The following is a 24,281-nucleotide window of genomic DNA, read 5'->3' as shown; positions in this document are numbered from 1 at the left end:
GTTTTTGCTTCAGTTCCACTTGTTTAAACCCTTCTTCTTACTGCACATTGTGAAAACTTCTCTGACAATCCAGCAGCATAATGATGCAAATAACCCTGTCATATGACTTAGCCTCTCTGGTGCTGGATTCCAAAATATCGAGCCAAGACATACAAGCCTTGCTGTGGATGCCATAGGCAGCCTGATGCTAGAGTGCAGATGCCTCTGCAGTTCCCTAATGGGAATTGTTTGGGTCCTTATTAGCACTTTACAAAGATTTCTGTTCAACTTGCCAGCTCTCCTCCTGACTGCTCAGGGTGCTCAGCCAGTAATCACTGCAAACTCTGTGCGAGTCAGGCCCCAGGAGAGCATTTTCAAACATCTCCTGTATCGCTGTGTGTAAACTCCCTCCTCCATCTGCTTTCATTTTTCAATAATTAACACACCCCCAGCCTGCATCTTTGCAGGGGAGGACACCTGCAATTGTTGGTTTTGAGCAGATAATGGAAGGTGAATCAGCAGGCTGAGGCTCTCCCGTGATTGCAACCAGTAGCTCTAATTTCTATGCTCATGGAAACTCCATCAGTAAACAGGGTGGGTTGAGCCAAGTTTAGATCAGCTAAAGGCTTTCCTCCATCTGTTCTCAGACATGGATATAGATAGTGAATTGGGAATTGTGCACTTCTGGCTGATATTTGTCATACCCCACTGTAGTAAGAATTTGCTCAGCCATATCATCAACTCATTTTATGCATCTCTTATGAATGATATCTGCTTGGTGCTTTGTTATGTGTTACTACAATACCTGACTAATTTTCATACCAGAATCTCTAATATGCTATGGAGACCAAAACTTCTCTTAAGGTAGGGTTGGAAGGCTGTGGCTTTGGTTGGACATTTCTGGGTTCCTCTCAGTGCTGTCTCAAAGACCAGGGCTGGCTCATTCCCTGGTCCAGCCAGTCCCTACACTGTCACCTCGGTGTGACCTGAGGGATTAGCCAAAATTTGGGGCTCCCAAGCTGAGTTGATTAGCAGTAGACAAGGATGATGCCAGCAGCATCCACCTGCTGCACATTGCTCATCCTCCCTGTCACTGGAGGGGTATTGGGGACAGGTAAAGGTGATACAGAGACTCCATCATCAGAAGGCATGAAAAGACACTTTATTAATAGAAATCTACAGTTCTTATAGAAATAATGGTGGACTTAAGACCTGATTGGCCTTTAGGAATCCTCTCTCAAACTTTTAGTGAACTATGAATAGTACACTCTAGAGAAATATATCTATAAACAATAGTTACAGAAAGATAATAATTGTTTAAATTCTTTATTCTAAGTTTCCTACAGCTTCTGCACAGCTTCCCAGGATTTTCCTGGGAGAACTATGTCCTTCTCTGTTCAGAAGATATGTCATTACTACACTTCCCGAGCGCAGGAGCACGGAGCGCATCACGGTCCAAACGGGACGAGCTGCGACGGCAACCCCCGAGCCAAAAACCTCTCCTTGCTTTTCTCAAGACGGCCCTACGGCCACCTTTAGATATGATTTCTTTGCCGGCTTCCCGCCGGCGGTTCCTCCGGTGGCATCGCTCGGCTCCACCGGCCGTTTCCGAGTCGCAGGGTACAGGGCGCACTCCGGGGCGCGCACCCCTCCGCCCGGGGGCGCTTTAAACAGCCGTTGCCTGGCCCCGCCCCTTTTTTTGATCTCCGCCAATCCCCGCCCGGCCGGTTGCAATTCGAGCGGTGGGAGCGTACCACTGCCACAAAGGGCGGGGGAGGAACGGGAGCGTTTAGAGGTTGTCGGCGGAGAACCGCGCGGGGCATGGTGTCCGTTCTCGGCCACACCTGTTGCTTTCCCGTTGCCTTCGCTCTCCTACCCTTGTCTTCTCTCTCCACCGCGTACCCAGACTGTGGAGCCGTCGTTTCTCGCCGCCGCTCCCCTTTCCCAGGTGCGCCGCCCGGAGGGCCGGGCGGGAAGGGGGCTCTGCCCGCGCGGTGGGCGGTGGGCGGGCCAGCGGCAGCGCGAGCTGCCAAGGTGCGCGCGCGCCGCCGCGGCTGCACCCGCCCCTCCCGCGGCGGGCAGGGACGGGCCGGTCCCGCTCCGCTCCAGCCTCAGCTCCAGCCTCAGCCCTAGCCCCAGCCCCGCTCCGCCGCCTCCGAGCAGCGGCATGAAGCGAAGGCAAGTGCCTGCGGCGGGGCGGGAGGGCTGCGGGTCGGCAGGTGGGGCGGGGGTGGCGGCGGAGGGTCCCCGTCGTGCGGCGGCACCGCGCGGGGAGCGGCCCCGGCGCGTGGAGCGGGGTGTGCGCGCCGTGTGGGGAGCGGCAACTGCGGCGAGCACCGGGCGGCGGGCACAGGGCGGCGGGCAGCGCCGCGGAGCGCGGTCCCTGCCGCCCGTCCGTGCTGGTTCCGTGACCCGGTTACACGGCTCGGCGCCGGGCTGGAACGGGGCGGACCCGGGCCGGAGCGGGTGGCTCAGCCCCGAGGGCACCGCGCGGCTGCTGCGGCTCGGCCTCATCGCCCGGAGCGCCGCGCGGGTGCCTCGCAGCGCCCGCCAGCCGCGGCCGTGGCCGCCACAGGGTCACGAAGTGCTGCTGGTGCTTCCGTCACACGGAGCTTACGGCACCCCTACGTGAGGCACGGCATAAACCGCCCGCAGCTCGCACAGGCTGCTGCTTGTCTTGCCTTTAGCCTTTTTATTGTCATTCGAGATAAAGGCAGCGCGAGGGATTGTAATACTTGTGCCTCTGTTCCTCCATTTGTTGTGTTATGGTTCGTTCTTAATCTCTGCGGGCTGTTGTCCTAAGATGTGTTTAAGGGTTTTTAGTACTTAACAAGGGTAGCTGCTTCTAAACATAGGTTTTCTTCATGAATGATGACAAAAACCCTGTTATCCATTCACTGCAATGACTTAATTCTATATACTGAAGAAGACCTCTCTTACCTCATCCCTTTAAGGTTAGCGCTCTGGAGCACCTGGAAACAATCCCTCCATCTCCACAAAAGTTACTGTTAAGTCTGACACGGCAAAAAATGCTGCTTCCCTTGTTGGTCCTGTTGTGCTTCTTTGAAAGCTGAAAAAAATGAAGAATCTCTGGGAGATCTTTGAGTGTTAGACTCAAAATTGGCGTTCTTGGTTATTCTGCACTTTAAATGAACTTTGTCTGTGCTAGTGCAGTGGACTTAGGGGGAGCTGAGCAAATGGCCTCTCAGTGGACAAGCTGGATGTACTGAAACTGACTATCCACGAGGCTCCTTTTAGCTAGAAACTTTGAAATATACAAGGTAATTGAGCTTTGAAAAATGAAATAAACAAGGTTTTCTTTGAGTAATTATGCTCTTGCTTGAAATATACTACTCTTACTGAAAGTTAGGCTAGTGTCTTTTTCTGTATTTCTTATAATGTACATATTCTCTTTATTTCTCACTGTCACATTTTCAGTACTTGTGTTTGGGTTGGTTGCGCTGCAGGGAAATGTTCAGTAAAAATAACTCCCTGCATGGGAATTAAGCTTTTCAATCATGGGAATATTTCTGCTGGCCTGAGAGTCTGTGAAAGCTTACTGGTACAATATTAGATTTAGAGTTAGATTGAAGTTGGCAGTGCCTCTTTAAACCAGCCAGAAGTCCATGGCACTTTCATCTGCAGCTGCAAAAATCACACTGCAGTTAAGAAAAGAGCTATGTTTGTATTTAGCTAGCAGCTTGCTAAAATACTTGTGTCTAAGTAGATGGCTTAACCAGGTGTGCTGGACTTGTATTCATTCATGTCTTAAATTACAGAGAAGGCACACCTTACTGCTAATTTGTGATGTTGGTAATCCTGTAATTATTGTATTAATGGATGGGAACTCCTCTTCAGTGTTACAGGGCAACCATAAATATTTTTCTTTTACCAGTTATTTCTAAGTATTTGTGCAGAAGAAATAACTAATAGTTATGCTGCTGCTGAGTTACACGTATCTCAGTTTCAATGTTCAATAAATTTGAGTACAAGTCCTGTTTTTGACTATGCTGTGTATTAAGAAAGGATCTGTAAATAGTATGTAACTGTATATTCCTGGTCTAAACCTAAATGCAGCTGGTTGAGGTCAGGATGACATTTTATTCTAAGCTTTCTTGCCTCTCTGGGTTTCAGATATCCCATGAACATGCCTCACATGAGAAATCTCAGTTATTTTGCAGGTGCAGGTCTCTTATCTCCCTTGATAAAGGCTCTGGCACTGTTACTTTGCCATGAGTGAACTTGAATTCCTGTTGTACACATGGTAATGCAGAGCTGATGCCCCTTCTTAGACAAAGCTGAGGCAGAACTTGGACTTGTTCCTCTTTCCTTGCAGGATTTTTGCTCGTTTTCTCCTTTGCACACACAGGGGCTGTCCTAATCTTAGAGTAACTGGAGGTGAAGGGAGAGCTGTCTGTGCTGCTGCTATCTGTCCTTGGCAGAGGCAGGAAACTCCCACTGTGGCTGTGGCACTGGAAATTGCCCACGAGAGCAACAGCAGAGCCTGTGTGTGCTCTTCCAGCCTGATGATTTAGGAGTCTTTTCTCTGCCCATTGATCTCTGTCTTAACACCCTGGAGTAAAGGAAACCCCATCAATGCAGTGTAGCTGGGGCTCACCTGCTGCCTGCAGGAACATCACACAGGAGCAAGGCACATGCCTGCCCTGGCAGCTGCTCTGACACTGTGCTGTTAATACAGGGGTGCAAAGTGCAGCTTTCCCAGGAACTGTGTTTCTGAGGTACTCCTGGTGTGGATGTGATCCCTGAGAGGTTTCCTGGGAGTGCTTTTACTATCACAGATACTAATGATAATCTCATCTTTTTATCCAAAAAGGGGAGGGAGCAGTTCCCCATGGTCAGTGCCCGGAATGGGGTTTCATGTGAGCTCCTCTGAGAGCTGTGTTTGCTCTTAGGTGTTTTTTAGGTCTGCCAGCAGCGCTGGAGTCTAGAACTGACCTGACCTTTGTAGACTATGGCAGGATGTAACCTAGATCCAGGGATGCTGCTCACAATGAGAGAGGTGGAAATAAAATAGCAGTGATACCAAGCTGGAGCTCATGCTGCTATTTGGAAATGCTGTGATAAGATACAAGAGGCAGGCACTGTTTGTTTACTAGCAGGGGAGCCCAAAACCATGGGGATAGAGCAAGAGGTAAGCTAGCATAGGAACATCAACTCACCACCCTTTCCTTCCTTTTTCTCCTCCCTTCCCCAGCTGAATGTCATCTCACGTTGTAATTGCACAGGGGAGAGGGAGAAAGGGAAAAGTGCATCCAGGGGAACTTGGGAACAACTACATGCCAAGGAATGAGAGCTGCAATAGACAGTGTTTGTGAATGGTGTGAAAACATTTGGATTTCAGCTGAAGGTTTGGGGCACAGGATGAGCTCAATTTCAGTGAATTATTTGTTATCTGTACCTGTGGATTCCTGTTGAGGTAGTTGGAATATGGATTAATGAGTTGATAAGACTCTAAGAGCATTTGGTTTCTTTGTGTTAACAGTAAACAGACATGGCTCTTCTCATTCTGCCTGTGTTGTATCTTGGTTTGAAGAGGCACTGTGGTACTCTTGTGTATGGAGTGCCTTGTGACAGAAATGGAGTGCCCAGATATGGGCAGCAATTTAAGGAAGGGGAAATTGCTCACCTCTGTGGGCAGCCTCTCTTCTGATACCTCTTCTTTTATTTTTTTTTCTCCTTTGAAACTTAATCAAGCAGCAATCATTTGCCTTGGTAGCAAGAGGAAACTGAAGGATGTTTTTCTTTCTTTTTTTTTTTTTTTTAGATACTGAATTTTACTCCATTCAAAAGCATTCAGTTAGACTAGGAAAGGAAATGCAAGTTCTTGCTTTTCCTAGACAGCACTAAATTCACAATAGAATTATTTCAGCTTCAGGAAAGAGGAATGTATTTCATCCCACACTTCCTGAGGGAGTTCATAACTTTTCTGCTGAAGGTGGGCAGTAGCAGCATAGTTTTTTGCTGGAGACAAAAACTTGGTTGATCTGATAGAGATCGACTGTTCTGAACCTGCCGTTTTGCAGTAGACAAGATGAGAAACTGCCTTTCATTTTTGAGAAGGGACACTGAAGAAAGCTATGGAAATTGTGAGGAAAACCTTTTTACTACATTCCTGTCTCTCTCAGCCTGTCATCTCTTTCTTCCCAGATCTTTATCCTTGTTATATGTTAACCTTTTTCATTTTTTCTCCACGGAGTCTTTGAGATATGATCTTTTGTGTCTAGCCACATGGTTAAAGCTAGTCTAGTGTCTGGATTTCTTCTTGATATTCAGCTGTTCAAAACAATGACCATTTTTACTGAAAGTCATTCGTACGTGGGGTTATACAGCTACAGACATAAACTAATTTTCTACTGTCATCTGGAGTGAAATGCTGTGGAGCACTTCACATGTAATCCCATTTGGCGATGCTGCTTGCTTTGAGGCATTCAGCAAAGCCTTGTTGTGGCCTTTCTTTGCTTTGTGCAGAAGGAGGAGTGGCAGATGGATGCTTTTCAGCCATCATGGAGAAGGGTCCCATAGATATCTCTGCTGCTGCCTCATCTTCTGCCTTCAGAGAAGTTCTCACCTGCCATGATCTGCCAGAGCAGCTTGGCAGAGGAATGAACAGGTCTCTGCTTATCTGCCTTGAGTGGTTTTGCCTTTTTGTTGCGTTCTCTTCTTGCCTTGGATCCACTGGTCCAGCAGTCATCTCATCCCTTGAGGTGGAATCTCTCTGTGCAAGGCATGTGTTTTCTTGTTCTGCTCCAATGTAGCATGTTACATTTTGGAGTTCTGGTTTAGACTGATGATCTCAAATGTTATTGTAGGATGCAAAGCAAAGGTAAAACCTTGCTATTTTCTCTGCTCCAATCTCAGTCCAGGAATATTTGTCTTTCCTTGTGGGCTTTTTGCTGTGTTTGTCTGCTTTAGGATTCTAGTTGCACCGCTTAATTAAAATCTGGGAAATAGCCCATTTACAAAATGAACTTCCTATTTGGCGAGCAGGAAAATTGTTCTGTGTTGCTGCTCTCTGCCCTGCTGTTTGGAAATAATTCCTCTGAAAATGCAGTGCTTTGAAGTGAGGCAAGGCTTGCTGGGGACTGATGTGGTTGAGGGAAGAGGACGTTGTAGTGTATTGAAGGCTTCTAATAAAACTCTTTCATGCTTTACTTTATATCTTTCATTTTCATGACTGTAAGATGCTTTGGAATGAACTTTGGGTGGTGTGTCTGATGAAATCTTAGGATATAATCTTCTGGTCTTCTAAGCAACTTCTGAACTGAAGTGACATGCATAGCATAGCTTTTACAGCGACCTCCCTTTAGATTACTGAGATCTCTTTGAGTCTGTAGGGAGAGCTCCCACTGGAAGTGTAGGCAGAACAGCAGCATTTTTGTGGGATCATATCTCTGCTATACAAATAAAAGTGCTTGTGGCTGTGTGAGTCCTAGCTAACATTTCTCTTTATGAGCCTGATGGAACTGCCCTGGTTGAACAAAATGGTTGGGAGCCCCTTTTTGCCTTCCTCTTGATGTTTCTAAATATGGTGTGTAGACTTACACAACTGTTTAAAAGTCTTGTTGTGTTGAGTGTAAAGGACAATATCACATTGTCCTTTGTTTTGTGAGATGCTGTAGCTTGTAGTGATTTGCACCATTTAACACATGTTTTTCAGGGTTCATTAAAGAATTGAGTCTAAAGGCAAGCAGAAAGCAAATGTGGTTCTAACCCAGCTGAGGACCACAAACCCAGTTGATACCCATCAGTGATACCCATGGGATAGCTTATTCTGGAACTTGTGTTGAGCAGTGTCCTCCAGCACTTCCAATGTCCTGGTTATGTGACTGAAGGAATGAAGGGAAGGACAGTAGACTTTCTCTTTTCTTCTGTGGTCATGTGCACAGAAATGAGGAGTGGGGCCAGGTGCTGTCTGGGAGTCATTCTTTAAACAGTTAAATCTATGTTTCCCTAGTTTGTTTTTTTATTGGATTGTTTTGTTTTGTGCAGAAAGTAATTTCTTTAATAGCAGTCTGTGTACATGGTGTATGGTACTCCATCTGGTATAAACAGAGTTCTGCTTCTGCTCCATTTGAGAAAGTCTAATATGGTTTTTCTGTGTCTGGAAGGGTAAACAGCTTTGGAGAATGCACCATGCTTTTGATGATTCACTTTGCTGCACTAAATCACTAATTCATTAATTAGGCAAGGTTCCCATTCAGTGCTCTCTAGAGCTGTGCCTCTTGCTGTGCTGATTGTAAAGGAAGACTGGTTTGGAGTTTGTGTCTAGTTTCCCTGGTGAGGCTGGGAAAGCTGGTGCCTCACTCCAGGTTTCTTCCAGATTTTGTGTCATTTGCTGCTTATAAACAAAATCTCAACACACTGGAGACTTCCCAGGGGTGGTAGGGCTGCTTACACATTTTGGTGGCAATAGCCATAAGCCAGTAGGACCAAGGAATGTGTCCAGGACATGCCTCGAGGGCTGAGTTAGCTGTGCACTTTGCTGGGTTCTTTTCTTGGAGAGGAATTGGTTAATGCTAATTTAGAAATGGTATAGTATCAGCTGTGATCTACACCAGCTAAATTGCTTGCAGAGTGTCACTTGAGATGTTTGCTTCCTCCTTAGGAGAATTCTTCTGCTAATGTGCCCTTTTCTGGACCATTGTCTAGATGTCTCATCAGTCTGGAGTGGCTTGTTTTTAGTGCCATGTGCTCTCTGGAGAGTTTATTTCTAAATAGTTACTGAAGCAACAGTCTTCTAAAATGCTGCAGTGTTAGGGTAGAGAAGGAATTAAAATGTTTAGTGATCCTCTGAAAGTCTAAATTGAAAAAAATACATTTGTATCTTTCCTTCTCTAAGGCTGGTTGAAACTGTGTTAAAGACGACTTGTTTACTTTGTATTTTTCTTCATCAGAACTCCTCCAGTTTAAATTGTGTGTGTTCCCAAAATGAAACATTGCCAAAAACAAATGCTTAACTTCAGGGGCTGCTGTGCACTGTCCTTCAGTCTCTGCTGTAACAAGATGACTTGTTTTCACCTGTGGTGAATTCTGTCATTTTAAGGTGAGCTTCATCTTGAGATAGTCACCTTGGAACTGTTGCTCCCATGGAGCAGTAAGGTACTATTACACAAGAAATATAAATTTATTTTTTTAAAAAGAAGCATTTTGTAAGTCTTCCTTCCTTGTGCCAAAAACCTGGGGACTTTACTGTTTACCCTCTGCCAAAAAAAATTCAAAGAAAATGTTTTTCCAGAGGTCATATTTCCTTATCACATTGTACTCCTCTATATAATTTTCTGTCTAGATCTAAAGTCTTCAGGTGGCTTGTGTCAGGACAAGAATTAAAGTTAATATATTAATTTGAAATATATAATGTCACTGATAAATTATTAATCAAAAGTCACGGGATGTCACCTCCATGTAAAAGGGGTTGTCTTTTTCTAAGTCCTAATTCCTTTGCTGCTCCATTCCTGTACTCTCCAGCTATCACAAAAGGCCCTTTGTTGTTCATTTGACTGTTAAACTATGCTTATTTTATGCTTCATCAGACTCTCAATGAGCTCAAGGTTTATAATATCAAAAGTCTGGCTCTCCAAGGGTGAGAGAAGCTAACAGGTTTCATAAAGCTGTAGGGATCAACCGGCACAGGAAAACATCCCAGACAGTCAAGACCTTTTCAATGGCAGTGGAAAACGTTGGTGAATTCTCCTTAGCATTCATGCAAGCAGTGGTGGTGATTTCTGGGCACGATGCTTTCTCACAGACAGGGTCTGCCTGTGCATTCAGCTGTGGAGCAGAGGGCTTTGGTTCTAGGCTGTGGAGAAAGCAAAGAATTTCAGAAGTGTGAAGCACACATCAAAGTTGAAAGAGAGAGTCATAAAAAGAGAGGAAAGGACGTGGTCAAGCAGGTTCCAGAAGCACAGGTCAGACGTGGCCCCCCAGGCCAGTGCCTATGCACACTGGTCTCAGTTCTTCTTTTTCCTGCTGGTGTCACAGCAGAGGTGCATCTTGAAGGGAATGGACTGGGAACCAAGTGCTCTGAGATTAGCAGAGTAAATTAAGATGAGTGTTGACTTTTGTTGGGTTTGAGCATGAATTGCCTTACAATGCTGTGCTAATTAGAGCAATTCAGGAAATGATTCACAAGAGTGGCTAGCTGAGCTTGGTTCTCCTAACAGCTGCCTTAGCTCAAGCTAGGTTGGATTATTTACTAGAATTGTGCTTCATAGGCTACAATGGCACTTGCAAATGCTCAGTGTTAACTCCTGACTTGATTGAATGGAGTCCTTTGACAGATGACAGAAGAACGGGAACAGCTTTCAACCTGTCCACTAAGTCAGGGGCTTTGTTAGGTATTTAGAAAAGTTTCTTTACAATGGTGTGGGGTAGAAGGTGTTTCCAGCGCTGTGAATTAAATGCTGGGTTGTTACATTGGATATTGCATGTTATCAGTGGGGTTTGCTGCTTGTTTCACCACATAGGCTCCAATATGGAGAGAATATCCTTAATAAGTATCAGGGAATCTGAGAGCCAGGTAGATTCTTTAAGCCTGTTCTCAAATGCAGTTATGACTTAAGGCTTTTTTTTTTTTTTTTTCCAGTTATAAAAACCTGTTTTGTTCTGTATGCCCAAGAACAAATGCAAAAGGTATTAGTATTTCCATTTGCTGGGATAGCTGCTGCTGCTGTGTGAAATACAAACTGCTGTGGCATATTCAGGTTTATGCCACAGTTAAATGTGTGCAGTGTCTATGGAGTTTATTATGACAGCAAAATCTTTAGGTGGCAAGAACAAGGTCATGGGTGTGAGATTAACTTGCATACAGCACTTGTTGTGGAAAAGAATGTTTGGCAGGCATCAACTTTCTAAAACCTGATAATACTGGAGTGCTGCAGAAAAATAATTCTTTCTGTGAAGGTCTTAGAAATGGTGGTGATATGAACTCTGGCCACCCTCTTCAGCTCTGGGTTTAGAGGGGCTTTTCTTTCTGGGTGTAGGAGGGAAACAGGATGGATCAACCAGGCTTTTGGTGTGTGTGTTCTGGTTTGTGAGAGCTTCCTAGAGCTGTGAAATGGAGCAGCAGAGCATTCCTGGAGTCTCACTGCAGGATCTGCTGGTTACATCCTACAATCCCAGGGCAGTGGGGGAGATGAGCTGTGAGCTCCTCTCCCAGGCAGAGCCCTGACTCTACGGAGTTAAAACTTGGAGAGGAATGGACTGAGGTCAGCAGCACAAATAGTCTGTTCAGTAAATAATTTTCTTTGCATACTGACTCCATTCTTTCACTCATTATTTGCTCCACTTATTCTTTTCCCTTCCTATACACATGCAGGCAAATTTTCTGGCTTGATTGTCCTCTCTTGCCCTGGTGACCACCTTCCAGTGGTCACCTGTTAGTGTGACCCACCCTGTGGTAAGGAGGTTGTAGAAGATAGGTTTGCTGAGCAAAACCTACCCTTGCTCTGTGGATGGACACCTCTGCTCGGTGTAGGAGAGCACGGCTGATTTCCAGCTGTTCCTGCAAGTCTGCCTGCTCTGAGCACTGCAGTGGCTCTACGGAATGCAGGAATGCAGCACACAGGAGGGAGAATGCTCTTCAGCCAGACAGGAAGAATTAAGAGCTGTTGCCCACCTTTTTTTTCCCCTTGGTGGCAGGCTGTGAGCTTCTGGGTGAGTGAACATCTGGTACATGGCATGCGCTTTATGGGGCTGCTGGGGAAACCCTTCAAATAGCCCTGCTGTTAAAGAGAATTTGGGGAAATGTAGGACGAAGCATTGCTTAATGCTGGAGTCTGCTGAATGTAGCAGGCTTTCCTAGGGCTTGGAGAGGGTGATATGAAGTGAGAGAAAGCTTTCAAGGGTCCTGTATCTGAGGATCTACAGAAAACAGTTAAATGAAGAAGTAGGATCTTGGTTGAGTGACCTTGAATGTGTGCTCTAGTGAAAGAAGCAATACCATGTGTGACTGGTATTTAGGAAAATATTTTCTGGGAGGCCCTTTTGTTAGGAGACAAGCTGTTGAAATGTCCTGCATTTGTTAAGAGGTCTGTTTTGATTTTTCAGTGGTAGTGTAATTGCTGCTGCTTGTCACCTTTTTTACATGATCTTGTAAATGCTGCTATCCCCAGGCTCCTGCAAGATGTGCTGGCTCTCTTTTGTGAGTGTTAAATTAGGAAACCCCACAGACAGAATGGAATAGGTGCTTAGCAGGTGCACTGTAGCTAGGCAGCTGTTTAGAAGGCAGCCCAGGTATAATGATAAATTTATACTTCTGGATTTGGGGGGCTTTGGTTCTGCAGCACTCAGCCATCTACAGCCCAATAATTCTTGCCTGCTGTTGGAACACAGCATCTGTGTTCTTTTCTCTTTCCCTCAGGGCACTGTTGTCTGCTTCATTCTTCTGAGGTTTTTATGCTCTCCATTGTGTTTTCTTAAATGAAAAGGCAGCTCCAGAAACAAACAAACAAAATTCCTTTCTTGTTTAATTTCTGCTTTTCCTTTATAAAACGATTTTCCTGCTTTTCCTGATATGGCAGCATTATTTGAACTAGGACTTTTCTCAACTAAGCTTTATTGCTGCAGAGCCAGTGGGATAAAGTGAGTATGTTGTTCTTGCTGTGAAAAGTTGTTTTTTACACTTGATTTAAATATTAATAGTAGTGGAGTTACAGATCTGAAGATCTTAAATCAAGACAATTGTTTATTGTTTTCTAAACAGGCTTTAGATACAGCTCTCCTACGACTACATTGTACAGTGAAGTACATTCCTTTTCAGTAAATAGACAGGCTTTAAGGCCCTCAGGTTCTTCAGATCTGAAACAACAGCAGCAATCACTAAAACTAAATATGAAATAAAAAACAATTATAGGATTTTAGGAGAGTCTTAGGCAGTGCCCCCACCCTCCAGTTACTTGGTTTTTAAATCCTGGGGTTCTGTGTCCTCTTTGCCTGCTCTTGTCACACAGCACAGCTGTCTGAGAGTGCACAGAGTCTTATCAGAAATCTGATCTGGGTTTAAAAATAGCCTTGTTGGAATAAAAGATGTGAAACAGGGCGGGTTTACTGCGGGATCCGTAACTGCCACGGAGGCATTGCTAGTCAGGGAGGAGGATTTTGTGGTGAATGACAGGGAAAAGTTGTTGCTTAATGATGTTGGATTTGGGAGGACATAGTGCCTGTGGAGAAGAGAGAGGAATGTTCCAAGAGAAATATTACAAGCTTTTATGAAAGAAAGAGGCAAGAAATGCAAATTAATAAAGGAGAGAAAGAGGCAAGAAATGCACATTAGTAAAGGAGAGAAATACAACCAGTGGTTGGATGAGGTGCCATAAAATCACCATTTCTATTGAGCCATTATTCCATGTAGGGTTTTGGTTCCTAGGGTGGTATTCTGCCTCTTCTGTGTGTCCAGGACCCCAGCTAAAGGAGAACCTAAAGGAGCAGTAATTAATGTAGTTTTCTGTTAGCTGCTGTCTGCTTCTCCTTTTAGCTCTGCCAGCTGCTTCAGGTGTGCTTGGGCACTTGTGAACATTGTCACTTCTGCCTGTACCAGCTGTTTTTATAAAAAAATTTGCCTCTTCCTCAATGTGACCTCATAATTTTCCTAGCAAAATATATGCTACTTGCTCATTCTTAATTACTACTGAATATGTAAAAAAATCAAAGCTTTTAATAACTAAACACATGACTGCATTTTCTTGTTGATTGGTGATTAGGAGCAGCTTGTTGAAAAGCAGTTGGTACTTAAAAAGCTGTGGGATTTACTGTTTGTTGGGGGTTTTTTTTGTGGGTTTTTTTTTCTTGTTTGTTTTTGTAGGGGGTGGTTTTCTTTTTTGGGGGGGGTTTGGGGAGGTTTTTTTGGGTTTTTTGGGGAGGGTTTGTTTTTTTTTCTTGGGGAGGTTTTTTGTAGAGTTAGTTTTCAGATGGATATTTAAGTATCCATTTGTGTTAGGCTGATATATCTTGCCATGGAGTGCCTCTTTTATGCTTTCTTCAAAGGGCTTGGGCACTGATTCAGGAGGGCACCTTTTACTGTTGTGAAGTCTTGGGATGCTGATTTTGTGTAAAAAGGAGGGGCAGGCTATGCCAGGACTTTTGTGAAGCATTGGAATGGAATTGACTTAAATCCTGTCTGTACTCAGAGAATGATGGGAAGTGACCTATCTCACTGCTCCAGGATGAGCAGCCACCCTCAGGAATGGAGTTTGTGTCTCTGCAAAAAAACTTGAAATAAGATGCCCTGCCTGCTTTGTGAAGGAGAAGTGTAAAGGAGGTGGAGTCAGTGCAGTCTTTAAACAAATTCTGGAGAAAAATTAGAGGTTCTAACCCTGATGGGTCTGAATGTTACTCAGCTTTACAAAGCCTAAAGAGAAATTGAAAGGAAGCAAAACTGGAAGGGAAGGACCCAGTTTCATTCCTGTTCCTGCTCACAAACAGGGTGGACTCCACACTGTCCACACTCTGTACTGCTCAGGAGTGTGGCACTACTGACAGTGATGGCTGCTTTTCTGCCTGTCTTCTCTACTTTGCTCTCTGGGTGAGATTAGACATTTGCAGCATGACAGGGTTTCTGTCTGTAGTGTGTCCTTATCTAGGAAAGCAGCATTACCTTTTCAAGTGGTGAAAATACTATTGATCTAACATTGCACTGAAATTCTTTCATCTCTAGGTGTCCCTGCCCTTTTACCAAATGGGTAATAGGCTTTGTCCCCTCAGTTTCTGAAGGGAGATAAATGAAATGCAGCATGATTGTTCTGGAGTTGACCTTCATGAGTGTAGACACAACTAGGATAGGAATCTGGGGTTCTTAATACACTAATCCCAGAAACAGGGAACCTTTTGCTATCTTGCAGATGTGATAGATGTGTTTGTGGGAATGAATAGCAACTAAGGAATATTTATACATGTATTAATGAAGTCCTACATTTTCAAGTCCTGCATGTATTTACAGATGCATATGGGTATGGACTTGCAAGATACCAGTGTGGGTGTGAATAGATGCAGGCCTGGGAAAATTGTGATAGCTTGTAACTGAGCCACTTGGCACATACAGTGTGTCCAAATGCCTACTTGCAGAACAGTATTAAAAGACACAATAAAAAGTTCTGCTCTCTCCTCCCTTCCCCAAAGAGTCTTGAACCCTAGGGTGGTTTTTTTTTTGTTTTGGTTTTTTTTTTTTTTTTTTTAAGCATAACTATCCCTTGCTAAAATTATTAATTGTACTTCCTGTCTCTGACTTTTTGAATGGGAACCACTGTTTTGTGACCACTGTTCACTTCCCCAAGTAGGCAAACCTGATTGTGCTGCTTGTGGGAAAGTGAATGCTGTTTGAGTGAACCTGAAACCCTTTATAATATACTGTGAAATTAAAAATTTGGGTGCCTGGTGGTGAAGCTGGCAGTTTTCTTGGACTGCATGCTGGGAGTTATTTCTAGAGATGTGTGCATTGAGCCCCTTCTGTGACAAAGGTGCCTCTTCCTTCTGTGCTTGCTTGTTTTTAAGAGATTGGTGATTTACAGATACATTATACACTCTGGCCTGCTTAAATCTGGGGGTTAGTCACTAGAATGTTTGTTTCTGAGTGGATAGTGTGTTTTATTTGTCTACCTACAGTGTTCCAGAAGCCTTTCTGTGACCCCTGTAGTGTTTCTGAAATGTCTGTCACACCTGATGGCCCTTCATGAACTACTTCTGTTCCTTTAACAAAATTTTCTTATAGCAAGAGCCTCACTATTAGATTCTGAAATGTTTGTTTGTGGAATTATCATTCTGATTTAAATGTTGAAAGAGTCCTGATTCGTAGGAGAGATCACACATTCTATTATTTTGCTGCACTCTAGATAACTTGAGAAATAAGAATACAGTGTTCTGCTCTGTTGTCATCTCTTTTGTTGTACTCTTGTTTTTAAAAGGTGTTTGACCTTTTCAGAGGACTGACCTAGTAGAGGCAGCCTGTTTTGCTTTCAGCATTACAGGGTTTTTTTAAACTGTTGTTTCAGTGTGTATTTTATCTCTTTTTTCTGGAAGCTTCTATTGTTCAAGCCTTCTGTTCCTCAGGGCAGTCCCGAGTTAATTAACCATCCTGTTTGTAATTTTGTAACATTAAGTATTCTTTTTCAGAAAACCATGAAATAAACAGGATTTATGGCTGTTTAGTGGCTTTGTCAATGTAATGACCACAGCTCTTGAGTATGGACTAAATTTGTGTTCTTTGCTGCAAACATCCCAACTACTGCCTTTTCAAAATATATGTAGACTATATGACTAATCAGTGCCTGAACTTTATATAACTTGGCCAGTCCTGGGAGCTGCACTGGGATACACAGAGCAACATTTTTTGTTATAATTCTGGTTCTGGCACCAGTTGTACCTGTGGTGCTTTCTCAAGGTGTCCTGCCACAACAGGTGGGAAAAAAAATGGAGGTGGAAAAAAATCAATGCACGAGCTGTTTGATACAGTGAAAACTAGTGAATAAATAGTCCAGGATCAATATGCAGTGAGTGAAGCAGTTGTTCATATTGGAATATGTTACATTCTGCTTCTGGCATGAGAGTATGTGCTCCATCTAGTTCTGATGTGGGTGGATTTCCTCCCTGGAAATCACTGTGCCCTCGGGTGTGCTTTTTTAATATCGGCCAGTCTGACTGCAGATCATTTCTTCCCTGCTTGTTCTTGTGTGCCTTTGTTTGTTTAAATTCCTGGTCACACAGAGTTGTTTGCTTGTAGATTAATTTATGGAAACCCATTTCACAAGTTGTCAGGTAGTGTTTCAGAGACCTTTCTTTGTGTGTTTCAAGTTAACTGATGGAAAAGAGGCAGCCCAGTTTGCCAGGGCTAATGTATGGGAACTCGTGGAATTCTTCCTGCTCCTACTTGGCATGCTAATAAGGATGAAAGAACAGTGAAAAGAAAAAAAATGAAGCTAGTGCTACTGCCCTGAGAAGGGAAGTGAGTAAACCTGACTTATATTTTTATTGGGCTTTTGAAGGAGTCCAAATTTTACAACTGTATTTAACACTTCTAGATGAGTGGGAGGTTCTCCTGCATATATGTAGAAGGCCTCACTTTTTATTTTGTAGAAGAATAATCAGTGAACTGTTCCTAAATCAGTATCGTCACTGGTGATGCAGCTTGGAAAGAAATTGAAACAACCCCTGGACTATTTTCTTTTACTTAAGAGCATAATGTGAGAGTGTGTGGTTTGCCAGCTGAAGAAAGTGTGTATGGTTGCTTTTTTTGGCTCAGTTCTGACTTTTTATAACACTTATATGAGCAAATGACTTGCTCCTTTCCCTGGTCTGGCTAGTTCTTTCACAGCTTCATCTGAGGTACATTCACAGATTCCAGGCAGGATTTTTTGAATGTCTGATTTGCTGGATATGAAGACACAACTTGGGCTTTTGTTGGTAAACAGCAGCAGTAAATAATAATAAAGAGATTTTGTGTCCTGGTTGATATTAACCTGTGCTGTTTAACTTCTCTCCTAAAGACAGAAATCCCCTCCTTGGTGGTTAAAGCAGAGCTCACACTTCTAAGCTGGAACCATGAGTCCTGACTGGAGGTCTAGGAGATATTTATTCTGGGATTGAGCTGTGTCTTCAGCCCCCATATGTGTTCCAGATCTCTGGTTAAGGACAAGTAAAACCACGTTTTCCCAATTCTCTTCTGGCCTGTTGTAGCAACAATCTGCTGCGTGGTTATCAGAAGGAAAGTGAATCATTTACTTTGTGCTTTTCCAGTAGGTGCCAGTTTGCTGAGGGTGGGAAGTTTGGGTCTGAACTGTGGGAGGAAAGGGTTCTGCTTAGATCTTACTGAAACAACTCTGACTTTGGAGGTTTTATCAGAGGTGAAAACTTTCTCTGCTTTTCTGTGGAAGAGCAGCTACTTGGGAGATGGTTAGTGTTCATGGTGTATTTGTGTTTTGTATATTTTGACTGAAAGAGGCAAGATTTCCATTTCCTCCTATTGTTGCACAGAGTCTAGAGCAGCACTATCCAATGCTTGCAGTTTGCATTAAGAGAATTTTTTTAGGTGTTTTTCATCTGTTTGTGTATCTGCAGCAACAGTTATGGTTTGAACTCTAATTTCTTCACTCTTTTCCAGGTTTATGCTCATCACTTGTGTTATAGTTAAGCAGTGGAGATTCATTTTGGCAGATGAAAGAGATGCCTTTATCTTGACTGTTGTTTCCTTGAAAATGCTTTACTGCTTACAGGTTTCTATTCAAGTGTGTGTTATGCTAACAGAGCAAGGGGAATTTCAGTGTTATCTTTGTCAGCTTGACAGTGTGTCATGTTCAAATTTTGTTTGCATGGTTGGTTTTCTCTTGTGCTGAAAAGCCATTTATAAACTTTACTAGGACAAGAGAACACACTGTATTTGAACAAGTCTAATAGGTATTAGGGCATGCCTGTAGTCTGGTTTGTAGGAACACTTCTGTCTATGGAGCTCAGACTTGACAGTTGAGGAGAGCTCTTCATCTCACAAACTAAATTTATTGCATTGCTGTTTTTCTTTTATGAAACAGAAGCAGAGGCATCAAATAGTCACATTTGGCTTGATGGGGTTGCTGCACTCTTTGGCTGAGGGCAGGCCTGTTGACACTAGCCTAGTTCTGACACAGGTGCCCTGTTCTAGTCTCTTCTTTAAAAACTGGTTTTAAATATTGCTTTCAGCAATAATGTGCACATAAATCCTGTCCAAATAAAACTTCTTTGCTACAAATGGAAGACAACTCTGAAGCATGCAATAAAACATTGCTTTGAATGTGGCAGGATGGAATAAGGAAATCTTACAGAAAACTTCTGGGTACCTAATTCCCTCTAAAGGAGAAGGGCACAACTCCTTTTTGTAGTTTGCAGTGAGGTGTAGAAATGTGGCATCTCTCTGACTGTACTGTAACAAACCTTTTCCCGTTCCATTCCTGAGGAATGCTCCAGTGTTTGTGCTGTTACCTCATGTGCCAGGGCTATCTGCTTTTCTGGGCCACAGCCCATAAACCAAACCAGCCCCTTTGGCTCTTGCTCTCTCAGCCTTTTTCCTCTCCTGTCAGGAGAGCTCCATGTTTGGAGGAGCACAAGGCGCTGTGCGAGGCAGATAACCATGGAGTCGCTGTTTCTAGGAGAGGGCTTGGCTCTATCACCAGCTGCTGTCAGCCTGCCCTGGGCTTTGTTACAGGACTGATAGTGCTCTCCAAGAGCCAGATCTTTGTATCCCTGTGTTGAAGTGCTGCAGCCTGGTTGGGGAGAGCTCTGTGCACACAGAATGTGTTTATGCATGTGTATCCTCCCCTTGAGGAGGGCAGCATTTAACTGTAAAGTGAATTTATATTGCTTGTTTGGAGGTCTGCACTGGCATCTGTAGGAATAAGGAGGGAAGGTTGGTGGCATGGGCTGAGGCAGATGGAAAGGGCACACAGCAGAACTTGGCTGAGGACGTTCTTTAGTTTGGGATTTGTAGCAAGTGCCCTTGCTTATGACTTTGCTGTTTTACTGTGAAGGTTTCTGGCAGTGTACATACCTGCATGAGTGGAAGCTGTGCTTACACTGATCAAGAATAGTGGTGTCATCCTAAAATCTGAGGATGCTCTGTACTCCTAGGTATGCTCCCAGTGTCTGAGGAAGCCTTTCTAGAATTTAGGAACAGTCTCAGCAGGAACAGCTGGCTTTTTGTGGCATGGCATGCTTCTGGTAGGGCCTCCTGGAGGGCTTGAGGAAAACAGGATTCAAACTGTTGTAAGGCTCAGTGGGAATTAGATGTGCAGATATTACAAGATCTTCTGAAAAGAGCTCATCTAATAGACCTTTAGGGGGCCTATCTCGAAACAAATGGTTAGAGATGTGCATTTTTGAAGAACTGACTAAAAAACTTTGGTTATTTTAGAAGTACTATAGAATGTTATTTTAGAAGTACTAAAGAATACAGTGCCATAAAACCAAGGTTCCAGCTTTTAAAATTTGGATGTCTTTGTATTATGCAGCCATCTGTTATGACATTTAGTAGCTCTGCCAATATGATTATGGTAATTTGGTAAATAAAGGGTTTGGTGTTAGGTTGTTTTTTCTTTTTGTTCATGATTATCATTTTCAGGGCATAAATCGGTAGACAAGTAAGCTTGAAGTTAAATTTAACCATATGATGAGAAGCTTGAATCCTTGAAAACCTGTGACTCTGGACAAATCACTTTATTGGAAAATAAACCTGATCACAGGGGTTCCAGGCTTGAGCATATAGAGAGAGGGCTTTACGATCTTGCTTTTAACTCTGCCTCTGTTTCTCTGCTGATATTCTGTCTCCTTTAATTTTTCCAGCACTAGTGCCAGTGGTCCCCATTTGAATCTTAAGATAATATTCTTTCACAGGTCAAAGGCTTGGGCTTTGCTTCATCAACCCTCCTTTGCTGTGGCTTAGTGTGAAACAAAATATTTTACTGATAAGTCTCCATTACTTGGAATAAGTTGTTGACTTTTCAAAAAGGAAAGACGATGTGGGATAGACACAGAGACCTCTACATAGAAAGTTTCTGTTGAAGAACAATTTTGTTTGTGTGAGAGTTAGGACTAAACTCTTACAGCTTTGCTCAGAGACTAAGCCTTGGCTTCTGTTCATTTACACAGTAAACCTAGACATGGTTCCCTCTGAGGCTGGCCCCTGTTGATCAGACTTCACACATGGATTTAGCAAGTGCATAACAGAAGCAGTTGGGTCTCAAATATTGGCAGTAGTCTATTCACTAACTGTTAAGTGAAGGTATTTTCTTGTCTAAGAGCCTGTTAGTCCACAGTTATACGAATATCTTGATGGAGATTTATAGGATGCAAGTTGAAATGTCCCCTGGAATTGGCCTGCTGGCTATGAATTCTATAACCTTCCTGCTATAAAACTACCAAAGTGATTCAGTACAAAATGAAGCAAATTTGCAAATCCCTTGTCTATCCATTGCCCAGGAAACTTCTGGTCACGTTGCTTCTCTGGTTGGCTCTTTAGCTAAGAGTTCTTTGAAGACTCTAAGTAGTTGGTTTGTAGCCCTGAAGGGAGATTATCTTTCTGTGCTTAAGTTCAGGGACAGTTGGAGTTATTGCCTTCCTCAACTCCTCTTGCCTTAAAGCAGTAGGAATATGGGAAAGATTATACTGCCACTTGTGCTGTTAAGATAAGCTGGGCCTTTATCCTTGTACGTTGTTATCAGTGATATTTCTATCACTTTATCAAATGTAGTAGCCTCTTAAGAGCACCCCAAGTCATATGTTTGTTTAGTGCTTACTGTAAAGCCTTCCTACTGGATTCAGGAACATTTCCATAAGGGCTCTTTGAAGTTCAGGGCATAGTGAGTTTATTGTGTAGGAGAACAACAGGTTTGCTCTCTGAGTTCACTGAATGCTTGTGGTGCTTCTTAATTGAGGGAAATGTTTGGGAATTCATAAAATCACAGAATGGTTTTGGATTGGAAGCAAGCTTTATAATAATCTAGTTCCAGCCCCCAGGAAGAGCTGGGCAGGGAATCTGTGCTGTTCAAAGAAGGCTATTTATAACATCACCAGAAAAGATAGGCCAGGAGAGCAGCCTGGAAAAGTCTGCTGGTCCCTGATGCTCTTTCCTTCCTGACTGGAGCTGGGCTCAGGCTGATGTAGGGGAGTGACAGTAGATCTTTTCCTTTGCTGTGTAATTAGGTAGTAGGAGAAACACCTTTGCTGTGAGGGTGCTGAGGCTCTGGCAGGGGCTGTCCACAGAAGCTGTGGATGCCCCATCCCTGGAAGTGTTAAAGGCCAGGCTGGATGGGATTTGGAGCAACTTAGATATCCCTGCCTATGATGGGGTGTTGGAACTAGGAGATCTTTAGGGTCCTTCCAACCCAAACCATGCTATGATTCTATGATTTTTCAAGCAGTATTACTTTAACTTTTTTTTTTTTTTCATCTTGCAGAGCTTGGTAGCCACAACTGGTACAAAGACTTGTAAGTCATGACAACTCTCTTGTTGAATAAATAGATTTAAAAAATCAAAATCTTTTCTAGCCAGGTGTGTTAACTTTGGGTTCAGAAATTTGGCCATGGTTTCAGACTGTTCTAGAATGGAGAGTAACAGTCTAAAATAAGTTATTCTTCTGGTTGTTTGAGAGTATATGTAAGACTTAAAAGTTTGGTTCCAGTTCTAATGTATTTAATCTAGAACTTGTCTGTTGTGGAGATACCATACTGAAGAAAATGCTGAGCCATAAATGTGAATACTCATGATTGATGGGAAGAGACTGAAGCTGTCTCTTAAAGTCATATGGTAGAGCTGTTGCCTTTCACCTCAGTTCCTCCTTTCAGGAGTTTTGTGGTGCCCATTTACTGAGCTCAGCTCTAGAAGAAGTTGGGTTTGTCTCAAATGAACAACAACTGCAGATGTTTTGCCTTTCTCAACACAGACCACCAAATATTATGTTTTTTTCTTAAATAACAATTGTTTAAAAAAGTAATGCAGCTGGTTATAACATTTGTAAAAGCTTATGTGAGAGACATAGTGTGTGATAAAGCATGAAGAACTCTGATCTGGCAAGTCTTGAAATGTTGCTGCATTTGGTGTTTAGTCCTCTTAAGCAGTCAGGGTAAGGAGTATATGTGGGGAAGAGTAACAGCAGTAAAAAAAGGCTGGAACTTAAAATAAAAAAAATAACTGCTTTTGAATGTGAAGTACCCAAAGGCTCATGTTTCATAATCTGAAAAATAAATATACGTGGGAGGGGGATGATGCTGGAAATCCACCTACCCATAAAAAGTTTTTCTGATATTTATAGGTTTCCCCACACTCCCAAAAAGTTGTTTTGGTGAAAGGAACATAGCTATGTGAGATAGCTTTTGTCAGGGGTAAGAGAACAAGCCCAGAAATATGACCTGTACAGGGGAGCTTCTGACAGGATGTTTTCCAGAGGCTCTTGTACTAACCTGTTCTCCCTTGCTGGTGCAAAAATGTGCGGTATGCAGGCCAGTCTCTTTTCCTCTGCTGAAATCTAATTTGAAGGCTGGGATAGAACAATATTTATTCCTTGAATCTCAAATTGTCCATAGCACAGCAGGGCCACTCATCCTTACATTCTCTGGCTGCTCCTAACTTGCACCAGTAGTGATGGGAAGCAGGGTGCTGCTCACCTGGTGGTCTGTTTGATGGAGGAGGAATAGGAATGTCCAGTGTAAATTGTATTCCTCCTGCCCCACTGGTCTGTGCTGAGGGCTGTGTTTGAGCTCAAGTGAATCTCAGTGGCCTCATTAACTGAATTGAAACCATGGCTGTACCTGTTGTTGAAAAGAAGCCATCCCTCATTTGGCTTCCTCCTACTTTGGACGCAGCCTCCTTTCCCTCTGTCCGTTCAAAGACTTCAATTAATTTTGAACTTCAAATTGGATAGGAGGGGGATCTGTTTTCTGTCACTCTCTTATTCTGGAGGCTTGGTGTCTGTCACAGGTGCTTAAGAGTGCCAGTTGTGTTTTGTTGCTGGAAACCAGCACTTTTTTGTGTGTAAAATATGCCTTTGGCTAGAAACACTAGATAATTTGTTTTGAACAGCCGCAGGCCCAAATTCAGATGTTTCCTGCTTCAGAGAGCTTATTTGCAAATGACATTGCTCGCCTCATAACCTTCACTAAGTGTCCTTTAGTCTAAAAATAATTACTGCTTGTGTGAGATTTCAAGGACTAATACTTTGCTTGTTTTCAGCAGGAGACTCACAGGTTTTTTAAAAGATGGATTCATGTAATAGTTTTTAAACAAAATTTTGTCTGGACAATGGAACACTCAAAATCTGGCCCTTAGTAAACTGTTTATATATTGCATATTTTGATACACATATTATTGTTCTTAAAGAGCATAAATATTCATGTAGTTTCCTCTCTGTTCCTTTGGGGCATTTTTTTTCTGGGTCAAGAATTGGTCAAGAGGGCGTGTAAGGTATAAACTGAGATATACACAGGTGTTTGTTATCTTTAGGTCCTTGAGCAGCAGTAGTGAAACAAATCTTTGTGCTGTGTTCTCTTTCTCCCTTCAGAGTCTTTTCAGGACCGAGCCATTCCTGTCTGCTTGTTGCTGATCAAACAGTTTTGTTCTCAGTGTCTAAATGGCTTCAGAAATTAGACTTGAAAGGCTTGTGTGTTTCCCTCGTTTTGTTTTGTTCTGTCAAGGTTGGGAGCACATCCGCTGTGGAGAGGAGGAACTCCAGGTTTGTAGCACAGCAGCTTTGGAGGGAGCAGGTCCATGTGTGAACACTGCTTGGAGAGAGGTCTTTTTTTAACCAATGGTTAAAAAGGTGCTGGTGTAACATGAT

At 43.2% G+C, this 24,281-nt stretch overlaps 1 protein-coding gene across 13 annotated transcripts in view; it reads left to right on the top strand.

The window, feature by feature from the left end:
* Positions 1-24,281, top strand: part of MICAL3 (microtubule associated monooxygenase, calponin and LIM domain containing 3) — a 174,031-nt gene that overhangs the window by 19,300 nt on the left and 130,450 nt on the right. For 3 of the 13 annotated variants that reach the window (XM_050970184.1, XM_050970190.1, XM_050970189.1), the window contains exon 1: positions 1,981-2,157. The exons of 1 other annotated variant lie outside the window; for it this stretch is intronic. The gene's annotated coding sequence lies outside the window, so the exon portion shown is untranslated. Of the gene's footprint in view, positions 1-1,685; positions 1,928-1,979; positions 2,158-24,281 lie in introns of those variants that run through there. 9 more of the 13 variants (XM_050970187.1, XM_050970181.1, XM_050970188.1 and 6 more) reach the window with 6 other exon arrangements.

This window comes from Serinus canaria, chromosome 1A, assembly GCF_022539315.1.
Source record: "Serinus canaria isolate serCan28SL12 chromosome 1A, serCan2020, whole genome shotgun sequence".
Taxonomy (NCBI): domain Eukaryota; kingdom Metazoa; phylum Chordata; class Aves; order Passeriformes; family Fringillidae; genus Serinus; species Serinus canaria.
Note: the sequence above shows the minus strand (reverse complement) of the source record. Positions and strands in the feature narration are given on the sequence as shown.